Genomic DNA, 6000 nt, shown 5'->3' with positions numbered 1-6000 from the left:
GAGGGAGGAGGGTCAGAGGGAGAAGCAGGCTCCCCGCCGAGCAGGGAGCCCGATGCGGGACTCGATCCCGGGACTCCAGGATCATGACCTGAGCTGAAGGCAGTCGCTTAACCGACTGAGCCACCCAGGCGCCCCTCATCTTAATTATTTTTAAGCACACCGTTCAGAGGCTTTAAGTGCATGCACGTTGTTGTGCAACCATCAGCACCATCTGTCCACAGAACTCTTCATCCTGTGAAACCGAAACTCTGCTCATCCATTCCCTCTCCCCAGCCCCTGGCAACCACCTTTGTCCTCGCTGTCTCCGTGAATTCCACTGCAGGTAAATCCTACAGCATATCTCTCTTTGGGACTGGTGATCTCACTTATCATAATATCCTCCGGGTTCATCCATGTTGTAGCGCAGGTCAGGATTTCCTTCCTTTTTATTTTATTTTTATTTACTTATTTTTTTGTTATAATAGTAAATTTTATTTAGTGCCAGGCCAATTTATTGTGCCAAGATTATATGTCCTTCATGACCAACTCAAAGTAATAACCTCTGGCCTTTTTGAAGGAGAATGGATACTCTTTGTTACACTCTTATTAATTCCCTTTGATCTTTTTTTTATTATGTTCAGTTAGCCACTGTATAGTATAGTACATCATTAGTTTTTGATGTAGTGTTCAATGATTCATGAGTTGCGTGTTACACCCAGTGCTCGTCACAACGCGTGCCCTCCTTAATGCCCATCACCGGACTTCCGTCCTTTTTAAGGCTGAATAATAGTCCATTGTAGGCACAGACCACATTTTCTTTATCCTTTCATTTGCTGATGGACATTTGAGTTGTTCGGACCTTTTAGCTATTGAGAATAATACTGCTGTGAACACAGGTGTACAAATATCTGTTTTAGTCCCTGCTTTCAATTCTTTTGGGTATGCACCTAGAAGTGGAACTGCTGGATCATATATATGGTAATTCTATGCTTAATTTGTTGAGGAATTGCCATCCTGTTTGCCCCAGTGGCCGCACCCTTTGATGTTCTCACGAGCAGTGCACAAGGGTTCCAATTTATCCACAACCTGTCTGTAAACGTCCTCTCTGATTGGTTTCTGTGTTTGTGATAACGCACATCCTAATGGGTGTGAAGTGGTATCTCGTGGTGGTTTTGCTTTGCATTTCTGTAATGATTAGTAAGGGTCAGCATCCTTTCCTGGGCTTACTGGTCATTTGTATATCTTCTTTGGAGAAGTGTCTCTTCAAGCCCTTTGCCTATTTCTACAAATAGGGCTATTTGTGCATTTTGTTGAGCTATAGGCATTCTTTATATATTCTGGATATTAATCCCTAAACACTGTCTCAATTCTTAACTTCCGCGGTGCACTGTTTGGGGTCTGAGCCTGTTCAACAGCAGTAAATATTTAGTGGCACTCTTCCCACAAATCAGACCACATCTCCAGAGCCCAGTGGTCTGTGTCTCAAACCCAGCTGGAACAGAAGAGGATGGCTGACTCGGAATGAGGCAGTCTTTTCTTCTGTCCAGACCCCCTGTGTGTTAAGCTTCTCTCAGGAACAGCCAGAGAGCAGGCGTCTCCCTACAGACGAGGAGCGAGGATGCACGAGGAGTGAGGAAGAGCAAGCTAAAACCACAGTCGTCTCTCTGCGCTCAGAGCTCGTCCTGCCCCTTCCTGCAGGACCCCCCCCCATGACGCACCCACATTCTAGATCCAAAATCAGAAAGGCAGTTTGTTTTCAAGGATATTTGGCATTTGGTAAATAGGTTTGCCTCCCACTTTTTCAATTACTTGGAAGAAGGAGAACTGAAATGCATCCGATGTTGCCACACGCCAGGCGCTATTCTCAGCATTTTACCCAGATGCCCCACTTTACGTTACAACCCTTGGAGCCAAATGCTACCGCTGTCCCCATTTTACAACGAGGAAATCAAAGCACACGTGTGATGGGATCAATGCCACATACCAGACAGAACGGAAGCTGGAACTGAGCTTCCAACCTCATGCTGTGGATGTTTCTTCTTGTCCACCTTTGGCCGTGAACTTCTTTTTTTTTTTAATATTTTATTTATTTATTCATGAGAGTCAGAGAGAGAGAGAGGCAGAGGCAGAGGGAGAAGCAGTCTCCCCGCCTAGCAGGAAGCCCTGCGGGACTCGATCCCGGGACCCTGGGATCATGACCTGAGCCGAAGGCAGACGCCTAACCATCTGAGCCACCCAGGCGCCCTGGCCATGAACTTCTGACCAAACAGGTCGGTGGATTATTTCTCGGCCCTGCCCATTCTGCCTCTAAGCGTCAGTACAAATGGTTTTGATTCCTATCCTACGAGTGCTCTTCGTCCCAGCAGGGCCTGATATCACTTCCCAGAGTCTTGTTCTGGTTTTATGGCTTATCCGAAATTAAATATAGTTGCTCTCTGTGATGTTGGTAACCCCAGATCCATCAAGGACTAAACGTTTGGTAGAACGAGCCACTCTGTTTTAGAGGAGAGTGTGTGTGAGGCCGTGTACAGGCATGCAGCTGGTTCATGAGATCCCTCAGAAGTTGCTCTAGAAATCCTCAGGGGCGCCTGGGTGGCTCAGTTGGTTAAGCGACTGCCTTCGGCTCAGGTCATGATCCTGGAGTCCCGGGATCGAGTCCCACATCGGGCTCCCTGCTCGGCAGGGAGTCTGCTTCTCCCTCTGACCCTCCCCCTTCTCATGCTCTCTCTATCTCATTCTCTCTCTCAAATAAATAAATAAAATCTTTAAAAAAAAAAAAAGAAATCCTCAGGGATGGGGGTCCTGGCAGCTGTGGGATTATCCTAGGGAGTACACTCCTGTGCTATGCTGTGTTCGTTCCTTACTTATGTCCCCATTCAGTCCTTATAGAGACCCACTGGGGGGTGAATCCACAATTATGTGTTTACCATCAACAAACAAATGAGTTCAGATTGTGATGGGCGCTTTGAAAAAAACAACTGAGACAGTATTGGGGAGGGGACCACAGGGCCTGGTTTAAGTGTTGGGGTCAGAGAAGGTCCCTTTGAGGAGGTGACACTTACGGTGATGACCTGAAGAATGAGGAAGGGGAACCAGCTTCACAGGGTTTGGGGAAAGGGTTCAAAAAGCAGGATCGTGAGTGCAAAAGCCCTGAGGTGCGAAGGCGTGTGATGTATTCCAGGACCTGAAAGAAAGCGAGTGAGGCTAGAGCATCATAAGCGAGGGCAAGTGTAGTATTGGGAAAAGTTACAGAAGGAGGGCCGGGTTACCAGACAGGAATCTGGATATGACTCTGGGTTCAGGAGGAAACCAATGAGGGGTTTTGAGGCAGGGGGTAACATTCCCTGAATTACCCTTTTCAAAGACCACTCCTGGCTGTCACAGAGGGATCAGAGAAGCACGGAGACCATGCAAGGACAGCATGGTGCATAATGGCGGCTTGAACCAGGTTGGTGGCCGCGGAGATAGGAAAGGGGTTGGAGGTGGAACCAGGGAAAGGGAGGGATTGGGGTGTGCACACAGTTGGGGAGATGAGCACCTGCCCTCGCTGAGCTGGGAAGACTTGCATGGGCTTTGGGAGAGGGAATCAGGAGGTTGAATCTGGACACAGTTTCTCCTGGAGGTGCCTGCTAGACAAGCCCGTGAAGATAGGAGTCTGTGGCTCAGGAGACCGTCAGGCTGGAGATAACACATGGGCAAGTCAGCAGTGTACGGGAGGTCAAAGAGACTTCGCCAGGTAACCCGGGGAACCAGAAAATCTGGATGGGAAATAGAGGAGGTCCCAAGACAGAACCAGCCTTGCATATGTGAAAGGGAATTAAGGAGCCAGCAGTGGGGATTGAGAATCACCTGCCATGAAGGAAGGTGGGCAACCAAGCAGGTGGTGTCCCGGAAGCCAAGAGAGAAAAGTTTTGGGGAGGGAGGGGATCAGTTACGTCACATGCTATTGAAAGGTGGAATACGGTGGGGACAGAGGAACTTCCAGTGGATTCCACCACGGTGACAACTCTGGACATAAGTGTTCCAGCAGAGCAGTGAGGACAGAAGCCCGTCGGGAGCGAGTGGGGGCGTGGGCTCCCGCGAAGTCAGGAAGATCAGCTAACTAGTCCGGAATTTTCCCGCTGCACCACTTCTCGTGCCTGGGTCACCTTTTTTGGCTGTGCCTTCCCCTCCACAGTGTGATGCCCGTCACCGTGTCGGACACATTTCCTTCATTAGCCAGTCCCCAGGGGCCCCCAATCTCTCCATTGTAAATGCACCTGTTTGCAGCTTATTCCATGTCACAAGGTGGAGACTGGTAAATGCCGTGGACTCTGGAACTTTCTTCCATATTTGTGGCAATTGTTTCTTTTCATGGCAGCATAAGCAGAAGAGAAGCCGGCCAGCCTGCCCTAGATGCCAGGCAGGACAGGTGGACAGAGGGCAGAAGGCCCGGCGGCACCTTGGGAGGCGAGGACCGCGGGGCTGTTGGACTGAGCGTCCCTCTCATTCCTCCACCTCCAGCCCCCTCCGCATCTATCCTGGAGGTTGGCCGCGGCCACAGTCGGCCTGGACAGAGGCCGTTCCTCCATCCTCCCCGGCTGCACCAGCCTCAGCGCCGGGAGCTGAGAAAGTGCAGTTGCAGGTTAGCGCGAGCCTCCTATTTGGCATAAAAAGAAACCCACACTTGTCCTTTTTGACTTTTAACTCCTTCACACTGTTGACTTGCAAACATGTAGAAGTCTTGCTGGATGACTTCTGCCCCTCAGTAGCATTCCTAAAGCTACAGAGATGGACTGTTCTTGGCCAGAAGCAGGGGTTTTTCACAAATACACGTTAAATTAAGTTCTTAGCCACTCACTTGTGTTGCGATTTTTAATGGGGGATGGGGGAGTGGTCTTGCCTGTCAAATTTCCCTTACAGAAATTGTCCTTGCTCAATGCTAAGGCTACTGGTTCACCCTCCCCCCCGCCCCCCACCCCCCGGAACTCTAGGCAGTCTTTCCTGCTTTGCACGTGGCCAGTTAAAATCGGAGGGTGAGTCATGGGAGTGACGGCCGGGGGCGGGGGGGGGGGGGCCTGCCACAGGGGTACCCAAGCACCAGGCCCTGAATGGGACACGTGTGAAGCATGCGTGAAACCGGTTTGCTCACATTCTGCTTTAACATGTGCAGACCTAGAGGGACTCTCCCTTAAGAGTCCTGTGCTTTCCCACACCCACTAATACTGCCTTCCCCACCCTGCTGAGCTCGCGCCAGCTCCCCGGCCCCACCCGGCCGGGTGGGCAGTGGACCCTGCACCTGGGAGGAATTCCACCCACCACCACCGTCTTGCGGACGTGCTCTCCCGTAGCCTATTGGCTGTGTCCACTCCCCATCTCCCATCCCTACTGCCCAGGCAGGTGGCAGCCGACTCTGACTCTCGCTGGGACAGCTGCACCAGCCTCTTAACCGGCCTCTGTATCTCTCTGTGGGTCTCTACTGACTCACCCTCTCTTCCTCCACTTTGCAGCAAGGATGAATTTTCTAAATCACAAGTCTTATCATGTGATTCCCCTGTGTTATTATTCAGAAAGTTCCGGTTGCTCCCAAGTCTGAACTGCTTAATATACTTAGAGGAGGGCTTTTCAGACTTTGTTGTGCATCAGATCCCCTGGGGATCTTAAAATGTAGATTTGCATTCAATAAATTTGGAATTGGGCCTGAAATTGTACATTTTGAGTAGGCTCCTCAGGGGATGCCAATGCTGCTGGTCTGGGTACGACACTTTGAGGAGCAAGGAACTGGGGAACCCCTGTTTGTGTCTCTAGCCTCACCTTTTGCCACCACCCCAACTCTGTTCCAGCCACACTGAATGTATTCGAGCTCCCAGAATGCATCCCACTCTTGCTCACTACTGGGCCTTTGCATATGCCCTCTCCCTAGAGCCCTCTCCTACCTTGGCCTAGCTGACTCCTATCCCTTTATTCTAACTCGATTGTCGATGCCACTTCCTCTAGGAAGTCTTCTCCTATTCTCCAAGCCCAGGAAATAAAAAGTCAGGC

The sequence above is a fragment of the Leptonychotes weddellii genome, chromosome 2 (genome assembly GCF_054177405.1).
Source record: "Leptonychotes weddellii isolate Sample4059 chromosome 2, ASM5417740v2, whole genome shotgun sequence".
Lineage (NCBI taxonomy): Eukaryota > Metazoa > Chordata > Mammalia > Carnivora > Phocidae > Leptonychotes > Leptonychotes weddellii.
This window is presented reverse-complemented; position numbering follows the sequence as displayed.